At 37.2% G+C, this 19,618-nt stretch overlaps 1 protein-coding gene and 1 long non-coding RNA gene across 8 annotated transcripts in view; one reads left to right on the top strand and one right to left on the bottom strand.

Moving 5' to 3' along the window:
- LOC144312969 (uncharacterized) overlaps positions 1-18,179 on the top strand; it is a 28,430-nt gene extending 10,251 nt beyond the window's left edge. The window contains exons 2-3 of the long non-coding RNA XR_013378615.1: positions 14,753-14,850; positions 17,094-18,179. This is a non-coding gene — a long non-coding RNA (uncharacterized LOC144312969). The remainder of the gene's footprint in view (positions 1-14,752; positions 14,851-17,093) is intronic.
- The window catches only part of GRM1 (glutamate metabotropic receptor 1), a 395,756-nt gene that overhangs the window by 325,125 nt on the left and 51,013 nt on the right, over positions 1-19,618 (bottom strand). The gene's annotated exons all lie outside the window — the stretch shown is intronic.

The raw sequence follows: 19,618 nt of genomic DNA, 5'->3' as shown, positions 1-19,618 counted from the left end.
CAGAGCAGAAATAAATGAAATAGAAGCCCAAAAACAATAGGATCGATGAAACCAACACCTATTTCTTTGAAATGACAAATAACATTGATAAACCTTTAGATATACCAAAGGGAAAAAAAGTGAAAGAGAATGACTCAAACAAAATTGAAAATGAAAGAGGAGACGCTGTAACTAATACTATAAAAATACATAGATCATAAGAGGTTACTATCAATTTTATGCCAAAAATTACATAACCTAGAAGAAATGGACACATTTCTAGAAACATACAACTACCAAGACTGAAGCAGGAAGAAATAGAAAATCTGAACAGACCGATAAAGAGTCAAGAGATCAAGTCAATAATCAAAAACCTCCCAGCACAGAAAACTCCAGGACCAGATGGCTTCACTAGTAAATTCTACCAAACATTTAAAGAAGAATTAAAATCAATCCTTCTCAAACTCTGGCCAAATGTTGAGGAAGAGGAAACACTTACAAACTCACTCTATGAAGCCAGATTTATATTGATATCGAAACCAGGTAAGGATACCACAAAAAAAGAAAACTATAGATCAATATCCCTGATGGATATAAATGTAAACATTTTCAACAAAATGTGAGCAAATTGAATTCCAGAATACATTTAGAACATTATATACCATGACTAGGTGGGACTTATTCCTAGGATGCAAGGATGATTCAACATATGCAGACTAATAAATGTAATCACATCAATAAAATGAAAGGTCAATAGACATACATTTGACAAAATAAAACATCCTTTCATGATAAAACCTTTACAGATTGGGAATAGAAAACCTTATTTCAACATAATAAAGACCACATATGACAAACCCATAGCTAATATTATACTCAGTGGAGAAAAATTGAAACTGTTTCCTCTAAGATCAGGACCAAGACAAGGATGTCCACTCTTACCACTCCTATTTAACATAGTACTGATAGTCCTAGCTAGAGCAATTAGGCAAGACAAAGAAATAAAGCTATCCAAATTGGAAAGAAAAAAAATAAAACCGTCACTGTTTGCTGATGAAATGATCTTATAGAAAATCCCAGAGTCAATTAAAAAAACTGTTGTAATTAATCAACAATTTCAGCAAAGTGGCAGGTTTACAAAATCAACTTAGAGGCTTTCCTTTATACTAATTATGAAGCATTAGAAAAAAGAAAAATATTACCACATTTATAACATCAAAAACAATAAAATTGGGGGGGGGGGGGATTTAACCAAAAATGTGAAAGATCTGTACAATGAATACTGTAGAACTTTGCTGAATTAAGTCAAAGAAGACACCAACAAATGGAAAGACATGTCATATTCATGGATTGGGAGAATTAATATTGTTAAAATGGCCATTCTACCAAAACCACTTATAGATTTGACACAATCCTCATCAAAATAACAAAGGCATTCCTCACAGAAATAAAAGAAACAATCCTTAAATTTATGTGGAACCACAAAAGACCCTGAAGAGCCAAAAGTAACCTGAGAAAAAAGAACAAAGCTGGAGGTATCACACTTTCTGATTTCAAACTATACTATAAAGCCATAGTAATAAAAACAATATGGTGCTGGCACAGAAATAGACACATAAACCAGTGGGACAGAATAAGAAGCCTAGAATTAAGTCCCAGCATATATGGTTATTTAGTGTTTGACAGAGGAGCCAAGAGTATCCAATGGGGAAAAGATAGTGTCTTCATCAAATGGTGCTGGGAAAACTGGAGAAATACATGCGGAACAATGAAATCAAACCCTTATCTCACACCACTCACAAAATTTAACTCAAAGGAGATCAAAGACTTAAAATAGGAACTGATACCATAATACTCCTAGAAGAAAAGATAGGGCAGAGGTTTGTCACTATTCGTCTTGGCGATGATTTTTTGGGCATGACACCAAAAGTACAAATAACAAAAACAAAAGTCAAGAAATGGGACCATAACTCAAACTCAACATATTCTGCAGAGCAGAATAAAAAGATAAATATCCTTACAATGGCAAACATATTCCAGTATATAAATGTATCAAAATAACATGCTAGATACCTTAAGTTTATACAATGTTACATGTCAAATGTATCCAATAAAAAAGGCACATGGCCTAAAACATTAGAAAATAATACCTGTGGGATCCCTGGGTGGCTCAGCAGTTGAGCATCTGCCTTTGGCTCAGGGCATGATCCCGGAGTCCCGGAATCGAGTCCCACATCAGGCTCCCTACTGGAGCCTACTTCTCCCTCTGCCTGTGTCTCTGCCTTCTCTCTCTCTCTCTCTCTCTCTCTCTGTCTCTCATGAATAAATAAAAATCTTTTAAAAAATAATAATAATACAGGAGATGAGTATCATGGTGGAAAATCCTACTGCTTACTCACATTCTTTCCCCAACCAAATGTTAAGAACATTTTATTCCAATCTCTAGGAAGGGGAGAGATGATGTCACTAAAAATGTTTCATAAATTGTTCCTCCCCTTGAAGAGAAAAAGAAAAAGAAATCAGTTTGGTGAAATTCAAAGAATTTAACTGTCACAGAGTAATGTTGCCACTGGGAATCACTTTGGCTTAAAAGCTAAGAAGAAAAGTCTATGTTCTTCCTTTGCTTGCTTCTTTTTGGTTCTGTTCCTTCAGATACATTAGGCATTGGGCTTCCAAATCAACATCTCACTTGTGACAAGAAGGATAAATTCAATCTGCAAGACAGTCAAAAGGCCTGCCTATGTCCATAATCCATGCACATACTGGAATAAGCCAATACTCCGTGTTACGTGTATGTAAACTCTCATCCAGATCCATGCAAAGGAGGAGAAATCACACTATGAATTTAATCCCTAAAAATAATACTACATGGCCAAAATTATATGAAGACATTAAGATTGTCAAATGATTAGTACAAGCAAAAATTGTGAAGGTATGAGATAATGAGGGCCGGAAAAGGTGAAGAAGATTAGGGGATTGAAAAGTTAACCATGGGCTTTATAATTATTTCCAAAAAAATGAGAGCCTGGGCAATTGATTAAATATGAGATAAATGGAGGATAGTAGCATGAAATCTCAACAATTCAAAGATGCCAGCATATTTGAGTCTCTTTAGCCTGACTTTTCTCTGGGTTTGCAAAGTTCCTCCAATTACGTATCATACTAATTAAAGTATTTGACCCCCCCCCATTAATCTGAGTTCTGTTTCTTAATTCTATTAAAATTGAAGGCATAGACTTGTTCACACTTCTTCACCACAGACCATGTTTATCTGTTGAGCTCCGTATAAATATCAAAATCATTTCTGTACTATAGGACAAATTTTAAAGTTTTAAGTACAAAATTAAGTGCATTTTAAAACCTAGTCCAGCAGGACTCTGCATTTCATCTCTAGCCACTTTCTTCAGTATTCTAGCCACACTGGATCCCTCCCTGCTCCTTAAATACATGCTGCAATTTTATGACTCTCCTCCTTTTTTATGCTGTTTCTGTGTCTAAAATACCTTTCTAGCTCCCAAAATGTAGCACACTTCTACTTTTCTGCTAAAGCTTCACCTCCATGTCACAATCCTGTTTTCCAGCCCAAATCCTTAATCCAAGCTAAATACTTTATCAACTATGATGATCACAGAGGGTCACTCACCTGCCTCCCCACTTCTCACATTTCCATCGTGGAGAGGGAGCTCTTCTCAGGAGGGTTCTATCTGCCCCCTTGCCTATACTTCCCCAAAGGAGCAGAGACTCCTTAATCTTGACAATGAGAAGGACTGGGACAAATAGCTCCTTTCTCTCTTTCAGACTGCAGAATTTACAGGACATTCATCTTTCCTTCCTATCTGTCAGCAACTATACAAGGAAGGCTCTGTTGTTATAAGACCCCCAATTGAACTTATGAACATATAAGTTCAATGCACAGGTGGGGAGAACATAGGAGAGAGCCACAGTATGACTGTAGGTCAAGCAACATTCTCTAATCCGCCATTACCAATACAAAAGCAGATATTTTTCCTATGATCTGTTTGAATTCCTGTATGTGCTTTTCATTTTATTTTTGCAAATGCAGGAGGCAAGAGGAATGTTATTGATTGTCCTTCTCCAGCCCTAATTTACCAGCGAAGGAACTAAAAATACGGAATAATAAATTCTGGGCCAGAATGTAGGCAGAGCATGTAATGACAGGAAAAGAGTTTGAAACTTTTGATGCCTTAAAAATCCTAATCCACCTGGGTTTTGACCTCTGTGGTTTTCCTTGGCTTCTATTGTCACTATGTGGTTGGATTTTTTATTAAGGGAATGTGGGACTTAGTAATCATGATCTGTGTGGTTCTCTGTGGCTAAACTTGACCTGATTTATACCACTATGGCTTAAAGTAGGCCGGCCAATGGGGCAGGGATTATATTACAGATAAGAGAACCTCTCTTGGTCCAATAAAGGCTAACTTTAAAGTAGGCAGAGCAAAAATAACTAACTAAATAAATAAATAAAAACAAATAAATAAAGTAGGCAGAGCTTTAGTGTGCACAGACTGCTTAGGTACTTACAGGTAGATCAGATTTAACTTGTTTTATTGCATGTCTCAGTCAGATCTACAGGTAGGGTATATGAAGTACAGAAGCAACTAAGTTACTCATAGAACACAGAGTTCTACTGAAGTAGGCCTCACACCAGGCATAAGTAAATAGTAACAAATATGTTGCTCCAGATTGCATTTATCTATATTGTTTTGAAATACAGTAGTTAAAAAGAAAATTATTTAAAAACTAACCAATTGACTTCATGCAGCCTTTCCACAAGTCTTTAAGAATTATTCTCCAAATCTATGGCCTTAAGGAGGCTGTGATTAGCTCTCAAAATGGCCAAGAAATTGGCTTAGCATTTCAGAGATTTACTATGGCCTCACACACAGAAGAACATAGATGATATTTTAAAAACAAATAAACTAACTAAAAAAAAAGAACCAGTGCTTCATGAATTAAAAGTAAACCACAAATGAAATGATTGCAAACTCAGAGACTAAGAGACAATTTAAAATGCCTTGGCCTGGAACACACTGTTGTTAAGCATATTTACTGAGGAAGGCAAGGAAGGGCTGAACAGAAATAATGCTGAATAAGTGGGAGGAAAAGCATTTTCCTTAGATGGGATGTTGAGATTTCAGAATACAGGCTAGGCAGCTATTAAAGAAAAAATGAAATAAAAGAATGAACCTAGGTCTAACTAATGAAGAGAGTGAAGAAAAAAGAAGTATTTTAATGTTAACTAGATTTAAACAGATGGAAACACAATGAAATTAACAAAGCAAGAGAGGTAAGATTGTAGAAAGCAATTTGGAAGGCTTCCCCCGAAGTAGGTATGGTCCAGGAAACAATTGAGTGGTATACCCTTAAAGTTGTCTATGGAGATTCTATAGTAAAAGCAAATGCGGGGGGCACTTTTGAAGATCTGAACAACCTCAAGTGCTTATGGGAAATTAGATATTTTAAGAAAACATAGCTGGTTTTTAAAAAAGATTTATTCATTTGTTTGAGAGAGAGAACAAGCATGTGAGTAGAGACAAGGGCAGAGGGAGGGAAACTTCAAGCAGACTCCTTGCTGAGCTTGGAGCCTGATGTGGGTCTCAATCTAATGACCCAAGAGATCATGACCTGAACTGAAACAAGGAGCCATATGCTTAACCAACTGAACCATCGAGGGGCCCCAGGAAACACAACTGTTTTAACAGAAATGCAATTATTGCCTAGGCCCCAAAGGCACAAGCCCAAGAAATGTATGAAATTTGGACAAATGACAATAAGCAAGGGAAAGTGCATCACAGTAAAAAGAAGGTGAGCAGGACAGTAATAACTTGCATTCTGAGACATAGCTCTAATGGGACAACACGTGCTGATTGTAGATCCAGAAATTCAAGAAGCAGGGCAGAGGCACAATATGTTAATATATATGCTGCTGAAGTGAGCACAATGAGGCACAATATGTTATAAACACAAATATCTGTCCTAAATACAGAGAAAAAGAAAAGGAAAGAAGACCTTCACACAACTAGACAATTTTTTATGAATATGAAAGAACTCAGAGGTTCTGCCAACAACTATACTATCTAAAGAAAGAAAGTTAATAAAATAATAAGACAGATCTTAGGAATACAATGAAAACAGATTAGTAATCAGCAAACTTTGATATATGTCTGTGTCATCAGAGTGCTAAATTAGGACTGCTTTCCATACAAATCTGAAATAAAAATAAAATTAAAAAGTAAAGGCACCAAGGAATTGAATAACCATAAATTTAAAAATAGACAATTATTTAACGTCCATGAAACATTTATAGAATTCCAATATATAATTGAACATGAATAAAATCTTAAACTATCTTATAGAGGAAATGTTCTAATCAATCATGTTATATTTTTAAAATATTTTATTTTATTAGAAATTAAAAATCATGGTTCTAAATTACACTTAGATAAAAGATAAATCAAAAGAAAAATGTAAGAGGAAAACTTTAGGCAAGAATTAAGGAGCACAGCAAAAGCTGTATTCAAAGAAAACATAAAATGATAAATACCTTTATTGTAAGAAAAAAAAATAACCAAAAAGGAATAACCTCCCCTGCAAAAAAAACTCATGGGGGAAAAATTGGCAATGAATATGAAAAAATATATTCATGGAAGAGCTAACTTCATGATCAAGAAACATGAAAAATATGCTCAAAGTCACTAATAGGCAGTGAAATTTAAATTAAAGTAACAATAAAATATCTCTTCATACCTCTGAGACTGGGAAGAATTATATACCTTGATTAAGACCCATGACCAGTAAGGTCACAAGGAAAGGTATACTTTCACATATTGCTTGTAAAGAAGCTTTAATAATTCACATTTTACCAGTATTGGAAAATAATCTGGCATTATCTATTAAAATTAAAAAGAACATACAGCAATCACACTTTTGAAAAATATATCCTAGAAGCACCTGAGTGGCTCAGTAGTTGAGCATCTGCCTTTGGCCTAGGTCCTGATCCCAGCGTCCTAGGATGGAGTCCCGCATCAGGCTCCTCATAGGAAGCCTGCTTCTCCCTCTGCCTATGTCTTTGCCTCTCTCTGTGTCTCTCTCTTATCTGGTGAGTTGACTGGGGAAATATCTACTTCCAGTCTCATTCAGTTTGTTGGCAGAAATAATTTCCTTGTGACTATAGAGCTGAAGCCTCTACCTTCTTGCTGGTTCTTGGCTCATCTCTCAAAAGTCACCTGGTCACCAGTAGTAAACCTGCAGTTCCTTGCCAGATGGGCCTCCTCAACATGGCCACTTCATCAAGCCAGCAAAGAGAGTCTCTAGAATGATTCTTCCAGCAAGAGTCTTATATAATGTAACATAATCACAGGAGGAACAGCCCATCATGTTTGCCATATCCTGTTGATTAGAAGCAAATCAAATGTCCTTTACACATACCGCAAAGGTATGAATACCAAGAATGACCATCACAGAATTCCTGTTCCTTAGAATCTATACCTCCACAAAAGTCAAATCTCATCAATTTAAGAAGATTGGGTAAATTGTCATGTGTTTATACCCTTGAATATCATGCAGTCATTATAAAGAATAAATTTATATCACTCAGTCTGACAGGATTTCCAAAGGCATTGCTGAATGAGAAAAGCAAATGCAGCAAAGTTGAATAAGATGATCCTAAATTTATAAAACAATCCCTCCCATTCCTGGACTCCAAAGGGAATTCTTCTTGAAACAACAGCAGCATTTCTTAAGGTGTCATCTAAGGGAGAAACAGATGTGGGGACAGGGATAAATTGCCCCTAGGAAGCTGATTTCATAGCCATAGGCACAGGTGGCAGGAGACCTGCTCACAGATAGATGGATTTTTCTCCACACTTAGGGTAAATGCATATTGCCAAACTAAAATATTGATAAACAGTTTGCCTAGTTCAGTTTATATTTATATTTTATGGTGTCTACACACCTGGCACACACTGGCATCCTACTAAGAACTTAAAACAACATGACTTCTCTCTACCTTCTTTTCTTCAAACATCATGGAATTCACATTATGAACTTTGGTGACAGAATCAGAGATCTACATTAGGCTGCCACAGAAACATTATTGTGATTGGGATTTTGGTTCTAGTAGCTCAAAATTTTGTGTGTTTTAAGTCTCATAAATAAAAGTAATATGGGCTGTGGGACTGGTCTTATAATGTCAAGTATTTAATAATTTTTTGAACTTTAAAAATGAAACATATGACCACATATCTGACAAAACATTCATATCTGGAAAAAGTAACTCTTAAAATTCAATGATAAGAAAAGAAACAATCCAATTAGAAAGTAGGCAAAATACATGAAGAGATATTATATTAAAGAGTATATACACATGAAAATAAGCACATGAAAAGATGATCAGCATCACTACATTGTAGGGAAACTCAAATCAAAATTCTAATATGTTATTACTGCACATCTGTCAGAATGGCTAAAATAAAAAAATAGTGACAACACCAAATGTTGGCAAAGATGTAGACAAAATGTATCACTCTTGGTAAACTTTCTTGGTGGAAATATAAAATGGCACAGTCACTCCAGAAAATAGTTTGGCAGTTCATAAAAAAAAATCTAAACATATACATACTTAACATGTCACCCAGGAATAACACTTCTGAGTATTTATCCTACAGAAATACAAATTTTGTCAACACAAAGCACATGGATACAAGTGTTTGTAGAAGCTTTATTTGTAATATATAAAAACTGGAAACAATTCAAATATCCTTTAAGGAGGCACGGTTAAACAAATCGTATACATCCATACCATGGAACACTACTCGACAATAAAAAAAGTTCATTTTTTTTTATTATTTATGAACTCTTGATACACTCAACAACTTGAATTACATGAGCACTGTGCTTATGAAAAACTCCAACCTCGAAAGGTCACCCGCTGCATGATTCCACTGATTATAACACTCTTTAAATGACAAAATCATAGAGATGTAAAACAGATTACTGGTTGCCAGGGATCAGAGATGATGCAGGGTGGAGGATGCGGGTATGACCATAAAAGGATCTTTGTGATTATGGAACAGTCCTATATTTTGATTGTGGTGGTGGTCATACAAATCTATATATATGACAAAATCTTGCAGAGCTACATATACACAAATACACATGGGTACACACAAGTGCATGTAAAACTGGTGAGATCTGAATAACACCTATGGATTGTATCAATGTCAGAGTCTCCTGGGTTTGATATGTGTCATATCATAATGGTAAGATGTGGAGAAAACTAGGTAAAGGGGACACGGAACCTTTCCGTAATTACTTCTTACAACTACATGTGAACCAACAATCATGTCAAATAAAAAGATTTAAAAATCGAGGCATAGGAGAGGATTACGCTGACAGAATCTTACTCATTCCAATACAATAAGGCAGCTCAAACTGCCACTGAGACCAGAAACCCAGTTCTATCCAGGCTGCGGAGCACAGGCCTCTACCAGACACCGAGCAGAAAGAGAAACTGGGTGACGTGGTTTTTGAAAGTCAATTCCTTTTGATTTTAACTTAGAGATTGTGGACCTTAATATCTCAGACAAAAGCAGGGTGATTTCCGTAGCTCTTTGACATGGGAATTTTATAAAGGGAGGATACCGTATTTAGGGACGTTTCTGGGTTGCCATTGTAATGTTTGGAGTACCATTGTGCTACCATTCAATCTCGCTGAATCGCTCTTGAGGTTGATCACAAAGCTAGACCTAATTTGGGGCGGGGACATGAACAGGGAATGACTACTAATCCTAGTTGACAGCAAGGTCTTACAACTGATTTAACTGATGTGTACTTCTGATCCACTGCATGTCTACACTACCCACCAGTGGTCTCAGAAGACAGAGTAAGGAACAATGGTAGTATTCAGGGTAGGAGTTCATGAAGGTAAAAGGATAAATTCATGATCTCCTCCCCCTGAGAGAGACAGTCACACTCCAGATAACCTTAAGGCAAAAAACAAATTGAGAAATCTTGGGCAAGTGTTTGAGATTGTGCTAATCTTCTGCTTTCTACAAAACTACACAGGAGAGAAAACTCTACTCGGCTGGTAAAAATAGTATCAGATCCCTCCCTGACTCTCCATGGTTGGATAAGTGGATTGCCTGATGAGCGGCTGTGGGAAGAAGCAATTGGGCATGTGTGGCCTACAGAGTAGTCTGGCCTTAGGACACACACTTTTCTGCCAACCCATATTGTAAGCTAATTGGGACAGGTTTTGTCCTTTAGATAGAAAGCTGCAATTTTAGATAGGTGAGCTCAATTCAGTAGGACACTGTGGGAAGGAATGATGAATCAGAATTTGTGTATCTTATTATCAATTTAGGCCAAGCCAAACAGTCTAACTTATCCTTAACAAAAAGAAAAATGATATTTTGATTGCTATCTCTGATTCTTCCATAATCATTCCTGAACTAGAAAGAAAAGAGGGGTACTATGTGTTGGCTATTTTCAAATCTAATATATGTCACCTACCACAACGATGCAAGATAGTCCATTCAGTACTCCAGTACGTCTTGGTAGCTGGCATAGTCTTATCTTTTTACGCATTCCCAGAATGCAAACTGTGCCAGCACAAAGCAATACTGTGTCAGATTTTGTTAAATAAACCCATCATTTCCATGATAAACTTTCATTCAGCACTTACATCAAAATATCATTTCTCAATTTTTAAAGTAGGTAATAAAAGAATTATCCAAAAAAACTCAAATCTTGATTCCTCAAAGCATCCAAATGCATAATACTTAGATCAATAACCATAAAAATGCTAATAAACACTTGGGATACACTTAGGGTATTGAAATCAACGTATACTGAAAACACTGGTTGATACATGTTTACAGTCAATTAAGTACCAAGATCTTTCTCCTCCTTATGAGATATAGAAAATACCACTTTTATTCATTTCTTTTTACCTAGATAACTAAATACAAAAGCCCTGAGAAGGTACTAAATAGAAAAGCCCTGAGAAGGTACTAAAATAAAATTTTAAAGCTTGTAGCCTAAATTTAACAAAGGATCTAGTTACTTTAAATACCTGGAAGGTGTCATTCAACCAAAGAGCCTTACATGTGATCTAAAAACAGCTGAGGCAGTGACATGTCAGAATCAGAATTATTTAAAAAGAATAGTCTATGTCATTTTTAATTCCTTCTCTAAAACCTGCTCAAGTTCTTTGCCCATTTTTCATTGAAAAAATACTGTTTTTCTTATCAACTTGTGTCATTTCTTTATTTGGTAAAGATAGAAGCCATTTGGCATCTCTATTGCAATTATTCTCCCAGCTTCTCACTTGTCCTTTAATTTTATTTATAATGTGTTTAAACATATGCTATTGTTTTCATTGTTATATAGCTATATCAATTAGCCTGTTCCATTGTTAGCTCTTCTATTGCTTTAATGTTTAGAAAATCATTTTCTGCCCAGATATTTAATAAACATGCACTTATGTTTTCTTCCAGGTTTTTTATAGTTATAAAAAACTGCAAACATTCCTTAGAGACAAAGAAAGACATGAATAATGAAAAAGCTTAACATGCTTCTCTGTATAGGAAAAGTACTGTAAAATATTGACGTGACTGTAAAGGTGCCAGTTCTTTCCAAAATATGGTTTATATAATCTTTGGTAAAATACTAAGGATTTGTAGGCTAATCTAAAAAAATAAACAGGAAAGAATAGGTACAATAAATGTTTTATTTTTTAAAATGACATCCAAAACATATCTAAAAGTTGAAATAAAGATTAAGTAATTAAGTAATATTAAGAAACATAGAAGAATGATGACAGGTTGATAGATAAGGTAGGATGGAGGGGGGAGATCAAGATTACTGAATAGATGACCCAAAAACAGACTTTAAAATAAAGATGTTAACATAGGACCAAAAATACATCACAAATCAGTAGGAGAAGGAATGTGTTTGATTACTGAATAAATGCATTTTTTAAAGATTTATTTATTTGTTTGCTTGAGAAAGACAGAGAGAGAGAGAGAAATGCACAAGAGAGACCACAAGTGGTAGACAGGAAGAAGCAGACTGTCTGCTAGGTAGGGAGCCCAATGTGGGGCTTGATGTGGGGCTCGATCCCAAGACCTTGGGATCATGACCTGGGCCGAAAGCAGACACTTAACTGACTGAGCCACTCAGTTACCCCACTCAATAAATATATCTGAATCATATTTATGTACCAAAAGCCCCACTGAGTTCTGGGAAGAGATGAATGGCAAGGTCCTTTGGAGCCGATGGTTTAGTGGGGAAGGCAGTCCTATAAAATAAGTAATGAAGCATATGAAAAAGGAGATTTGTGGAGTCCTAGGGGAGTATTTTAAAGGATGAGCAAATCTATAGTCAGGAATATAGGAAGGCTACCAAGAGAAAGTGACTTATAAGCTGGGATCTGAAGCAGCAGCTAGGTGAAGAGTTGTTCTGGCATAGAGAAGGGCATGGTGAACAGAAAGAAGTTCCCAGTGGCTGGAACACAGAGAAATTAATGAGAATCTGGCAAGAAATGAATCTGCAGAAGCCAGATCATCAAGACTCTGGGTGATATATTAGAGATTTTGAACTTTCTGTAAGGGCAATGAGAAGCTACTGAAGAATTTTAAGCAGGCAAATGACTTGATCAGATTTACCTTTTTAAAATGGATGAGAAGGAGGATGCCAAGACTAGCAAGAAGGCTAGTGGTGTCATTGTTCAAGTAATTCAGGTAAGAGATAATTGTGGCTTGAAGTGTGGACGATGAGGATGGAGAAAATGAAAATGTTTGAGAAATACAGAGATTTGATAGAAGTTGGTCATTTATTGGATATGTAAAGAGGTGAAGAAAGGAAGCCAAAGACAATTATTTAATAAATGATGTTTAGGACAATGGACTAGCTGTGAAGTAGGGGGGTACGGAGGGTGGATAGAGTGTTTTATTGGATCCTTACTTCAAAACAGATATCAAAATAATCTACAAATAGGAAAAGAAGTTAAATGTTTAAAAAGATGAAACCATTGAATTCTTTTAAGAAATCAAGAGCATCCGGACTGTGTTCCTATCTGCCTACTATGTTCCTACCTCCTCCACCATACCTATTTTCCAGTCCCAAAGTAGCTCTGTGAAAAATACCCATCCACCTCGCACTCAGCATACTTAACCTGTGCTTATATTTTAGCTCATAATTTTCAAAGGGGCTACCCTCCCTAAACATCCTACCTCTATCCACTAAAATCCTACTGAACCTTCGATCTCCAGCTTGAAATGCCCCCTCCTCCACAAAACCTTTCCTGGCCCTCCAAAAAAAGCAATTTTTGTTGCTATGCCATTTCACTTATATACTTTGTATAGTCATTCTTACATTCTATCCTTCCACGTTGTTTGTATATATGTCTGTCACTTCTCAAGACTCATAATCACCTTGAAAGCATCACATCGTTATAGTTACAACCCAGCCACATTCATTATAGCTCCCACAATACCTAGCACAAAATGCTTAGAATTATATAAAAGCATATACATTTATCAATGAATTCAATAATAAAGGCATTGATTTAATTTAAATAAATGCTCCTAGATAAAAGCACATATTTGCCCCCTTAACTAACTCATGAAAAGTTCAAGTTTTCTAAACTTATCATCCTGTGAACTATGGGCTGCCTCAGGTCACATTCGGTTCACTTTATATTAACTTCAATTTAAAAGAAATTATCACTCCTCTTCGATTCTTGCTACTATGTATCCTCAAACCTCTGTAAGTCTGTTCTTCCCTCTCTCCTTTCAGATGTGAAAAGGTAAGCTCCCAGTTATTATGAATTCAGTACCGCAAGGCTACGATTTTTGAGTGAATGATACACTGTCGGTCTTGAACACAACCCAGACCTCTCTGTGAGCTTTAATTTTCATCTCTTGGCCTCTTTCACTTTCTTCCTTTCTCTCTCTCTTTAGTTTTTTAACCTTGTATTTTGAATTAATTTCAGACATATGGAATATACAAAGAATTTCTATGTATCCTTCCCCAGATTCCCCAAATATTAATATTTTATCACAATTTCTTGTCCCATTTTCCCACCCCTAAATCATTGTGAGCAAGTTGCAGTCAGGATGCCCTTTATCTCAAAGTACTTTAGTGGCTCCAGGTGTTTGAAATGATGCTTTGCCCAGATGGGCATTGTTGTACCTGCCCTGGCTCATCTATTCTCATGGGACACTTCCACATCACCCTCACTACAACAACACGTCCACTCAGGTCTGCTCTCTCAGACATCCCCACATCCATCTAGGGCACTTGGGGAACATTTAGCTCTTCCTGCTCCACTGCGGACTGTGAGATCTTCACTGGGAATGTATAAGGTAGTTTTGTGTCACATTCGAGCACACAGACAACAGTGTGTTGTCCTCACCCTCACTGGGATACAAAGAACTGTGAAATTGTCTTAGCCCTGTATGCCTGGACACCACAGTGCCATTTCTGTTCCACAGTTGAGAACACAAAAAGATAATCTTGCTGTCTGCATTAGCCCCTCCCCTTCACCCCCTATGCCTCACTCCATTTTCCCATGCCCCACCAAGGCCTAGATCCTCCCTGCTCTCAGGTCCCCTAAAACTACTTGATAGACTCAAGTTCAGGCCAGAAAAAATACTGTAGAAGCCCTTTCTCTAGGAACCCTCAACATCTAGCTCTTTGCTCATGTTGTGCCTTTCTCTTCTCTCATAATGTAAGGACCCTCTTCTAGTTTCAGGAGTAAAGAACTGGCTTTCCCTGGATCACTGAAAATTCTAAACTGTGCCCTCATCTCCAACCCCCAGGACCAAAGTTTTGGAACTACAAAAGGTAAGATTTTGATTTCCTTATATTCATTATTTTTTGTTACATCTTCCCTTTCTTGAAGCAGTGAAGGCAGAAGCTTGTATACCCAGAAGAGGAAAAGAGAGGAAAGTAATTGGTTATTAGTTCAAAGCACCGTCACTCCATCCATATGATAGTGTACATAAAATTCTCATAATAGCAAAATGTCTAAGATAGTAAACTTAATTGCTACATCAGCCTCAACATCAGTTGCTTGTACATACGAGCAAAGTAGAAGGTATGACACTCTCTCTCTCTGACCAATGGTTTCTTGAAGAATCTGTGTGTGATTCTCTGGGTCACCAAAACTGCATGTTTACCAGCTTTCTTAGTGACAGTCAGCTAGTGCCATATTCACTTTACAGTTGTGTGTTGTCAGTGTGGCAAATCTCTAAATAAGAATTCAAAAAGTCGCTCAAGCCCTATTCTCACTGAAGAGAATGAAAACAAAGTACAAAGTGGAAAAACAAGTATTGCTTAGCCACCTCTTAACCTGTCCTTGGCTTTAAAGAGATACAATGGATGTGAGCAAACAGGCAATGAAAATGAAAATTCTAGCTGATAATTTCTTTACAATTCCTGGCTTTAAAAGACAATGTCAGGGGATCCCTGGGTGGCTCAGCGGTTTAGCACCTTTAGCCCAGGGTGTGATCCTGGAGTCCCAGGATCAAGTCCTGCATCAGGCTCCCTGCATGGAGCCTACTTCTCCCTCTGCCTGTGTCTCTGCCCCACTCTGTGTGTGTGTGTGTGTGTGTCTCATGAATAAATTATAAAATAAAATCTTTTAAAAATATAAAAATAAATAAATAAATAAATAAATAAATAAATAAATAAATAAATAAATAAATAAAAAGACAATGTTAGTCTGGTTTTCATTTTTGGTAACCCACCAGTTATCAATCTATAGATCCTCACAATTGAGAAGACACAGCTTTTATTGATTGCTTAGGAAGTAAAAGATATTACCTATGCTTTTGCATTCAAGAGGACTTAACTCTACATTTCCAGGTACTATGTAGAAGGGTAGAGGGGCAGGAGACTGGACAGACTCCGTACTTTAGTTTTCTCTCATAGAGTTAAATATGTATGTGTGTGTGTGTGTGTGTGTGTGTGTGTATTTGTATATATATATTCTTTTTGATAGTTGGAACAAGATAGTAAGTTTTTTGGGGTTTTTTAAAAAAATTTTTTTAATTTATTTTTTATTGGTGTTCAATTTACTAACATACAGAATAACCCCCCATGCCCGTCACCCATTCACTCCCACCCCCCGCCCTTCTCCCCTTCCACCACCCCTAGTTCGTTTCCCAGAGTTAGCAGTCTTTACGTTCTGTCTCCCTTTCTGATATTTTATTTATTCGTGAGAGAGGCAGAGACACAGGCAGAGGGAAAAGCAGAACTCGATCCCAGGACCCTGGGATCACACCCTGAGCCAAAGGCAGATGCTCAACCACTGAGCCATCCAGGTGTCCCAGATAGTAAGTTTTTAATAATGGGGGTATTGCTTATAAAGTTTCAATATTTTCAAAACAAACACAAAAGCTGTTCTCCAACAACTTGTTCCAATAAGGAAAGCTAATTTAGGGTCTTTTCTTCAGAAAAGTTTATCTCCTTTTCTCTGTCCCCCCTTTCTTCTCTCTCATTTTACTCACAGATGATCTGTCTTCCCATCCCACCAATCACCTCAGATTTGTATAAACCTCATATCTAAGATGCTGAAGGGGGTGTTGCTTTTAAACTACAAATCACCTCTGAAACTGCATACTGCTCACCCCAATTTCAAGCATATGGGCTTTGCACAACATCTATGGTAATGGTTTTGGTACCACGTTCTTACAACCATAAGAAAGCCCCTATGAAACAAAATACAAGATTGAGATTATTAAAGCGCCCTAATCATATTAGTTTTCTAAGTTCCTGCTGAAATATTTAGTATTAAATACTATAAAACATCCTATAAATAAGAATACATGAGTATAAGAATACCTCCAAGTATATTGAATCTAGTGATAGCATGAGTCTGTGTCTACATTCACAATTCATGCCAGTGGAATGGTGAGAAATACGCTTTCTTCCTTTACCTTAATCTCTCCATCCCAGCATCTTAGGGCAATCAGTGACTGCCAGCAGATATCAGCTGCACCGACACAGATCCAAATGCCAGTCTTAGTTAGCACTTGTGCTAAATCGGCAGAACCTTTATTTTTTTTAACCATGTATTTCCACAGCTGCTCTCTCAAGTGAGTTATTCATCTGGAGGACTCTCAGACTGCCATCAGAAACAACACAGAAAGAAGACAGTTCAGGCCCGCCACAGGAAGAGTTCAGCAACAAAAACCCTTTCACCTTCCATCACACTAGCAGATCTAAACCTGAATAACAACGAAGATGCTTTAGGTGGGATGCCACACGGAACACCAGGAAACATTTCCAGCCTGTGCAACATTTTACTTCTCTCATAACACAGAACAAAAAAAAAAAAAAAAGGGAAATCTTTTTCCTAATAATGTGTATTTGCTTATATTTTGTTGAACGTGTCGACTAAGCTAGCATATGCTTTGCTAAATGAATTTTAATATGGAACACCTTTGTCAGGCCCCCTGTATTTTCTTCTCTGTCATCAGTTTAGTAATCTACCCTTGTTCCCAGTCATCTCCATCAACAGCCCTTCTAGCTCCGGAGCTTCACAGCAAGCCCTGAGTTGCTCTGCCTTGCCCCGATCTCTTAGACCAAATCCTTCTGCTAAAGTGAAGTATGGAGTTAGCTCTGTGCCCAGATCAGTGCCTGGTACATGAAGGCATATACAGTACATGCTTGTGGATATAGAAAGTGAGCCAGTTAATCTAGAAGTAATTTTTGAAAGAAACAAGAGATCCTTTGAATTCCCGGTAAAAAAAAAAAAAAAAAAAAAAATAGGTGATGTCCAATTTTGGCCCCTTCACTATTTGGATATAAAATTTATTTCCTAAATTTTAGAAACAGAGAATAATTGGTTATTTTTTGTATTCCTTATGCAATTCAACAGATACCCAGACAGTACTTTTTCTGCTGTTACCACTCTGATTCTTAACACTGACATTGTGGTGTGGAAATTTTCTGTCTCTTCAATACTGAATTGGAGCAGCAGTGATTGAGGAGATGGGAAAAGGAAAGCAAGAAAAAGTAGCACTGAAAGAGGAATGAATAAGAGCAGCCCCTGAAACAGAGCAGCAACTGACTCAAACCCACTTGGGTGAAAGCCAAATGGCCTGCTGCCTTCCACCACCTCCTGTGCTACATGAAGTGCCACTATCCAAATAAAATATGACAAGGAATAGATGTATTGTGTGTACCTGTCTGTCCATGCCGTAGCAGTGGTGGTACAGATAATTCATATTTCTGTTTGAACCACAATGCTTGGTGGTCTTAAGTTTAGTTATTGGAAAACCAGTCCCCAAGTACTTCTGTTTTAAATATGTATCACTCACTCTGTACTGTGGCTTCAATCACAAAACCCATAATAGATTTCATTGAAAATAAGAAAGATAAATTAAGGGTCATTTTTAATTATAACACCAAAAGAATAACAATTGACAAGCATGACAAACTCAGAGCAACACATAATACACTCACAGCAAAGGCTCCTTTTTGAAATGTGCAGTAAACCCAACAATCCATGTGGAGACTTGCACAGAAAAGGCTTTGCAAGCATGCCAAGTGTTGAGTGGGCACCACACTTCTTAGCAGAATACTGAGTTAAGAGTTCTCGATAAGCTTGGAAATGCACTTGTTCACCAAAACTTAGTAATCCTAACAGTCCATAAATAACCAGTTAAGTATCTTTCAGTCATAAATTTTAAAATGAGAGTATATTGAACTGTGTATGTCATTGACGGAAACAAAGAAAAAAAATTGCATGTTTGGATCAGTCCCTTAGCCATGGGGAAGTTCCTGGCTTCCTACGGGCATTTCTTACCATCAGGCAAGGCCAATGAAGAACAGACCCTTGCATCCCTAGAAAGAATATGCTAGTGTCAGCGTCTCTAGCCTTCTATCTTTATACCCATACTTTCCTCACACCTTGTCCAAGGTGATTCTGACTGAAAGAAATGAAAACTCATCTGGCTCTCCTATGGAGAAGGGAAGGAAGAAATGGCCTGTTCTCAAAATGGTGTATGCATGGTTAACACTGCATGAAGGCTCCCCTAGGCAGATGGGAAGGTGGAGACCTGGTCCAGAGCTTTGCTGGTCCTGAGGAGATGGCTTTTCCTAATTTGCATAAATGCCATCTGACAAGAGGCAGCTCTTCTGTTGGATGTCTCCCATGAGCTCCAGACCTTTATATACAATGAATTATCTAAGATCTCCACCAGTTAAAATGGCATCCCAAACTTTGCAAGACTTCAACTGAGCCTCTCATCCTGCCTCTAATGCCATCCTTCCAGTTGCTCATGCACAACTCCTTGAAGGTCATCCCTGAGTCTTCTTTTGCACATTCACATCTATCAGGAAATCCCTGGGCTATACCTTTTAATTTATCACCATTTCCACTGCTGGCACCCTAATCCAAACCACCATCCAATTTTACTTGGAATATTGCAACAGACTTCTAATCAGATTCCCTGTATCACTCTCTGCCACCATAACTTATTTTCAACATAGTTGCTGGAGTGAACATTTAAAGATGAAAATCAAATCCCAAAAGCTCTCTATTTTACCTGTATTAAAAACTCAAGCCCCATTAATGGCCCATAAGTCACCTCAGGGGCTATCC

Source organism: Canis aureus, chromosome 1 (assembly GCF_053574225.1).
Source record: "Canis aureus isolate CA01 chromosome 1, VMU_Caureus_v.1.0, whole genome shotgun sequence".
Lineage (NCBI taxonomy): Eukaryota > Metazoa > Chordata > Mammalia > Carnivora > Canidae > Canis > Canis aureus.
The sequence above is the reverse complement of the archived record's forward strand: the minus strand, read 5'-3'. Positions and strand labels throughout refer to the sequence as shown.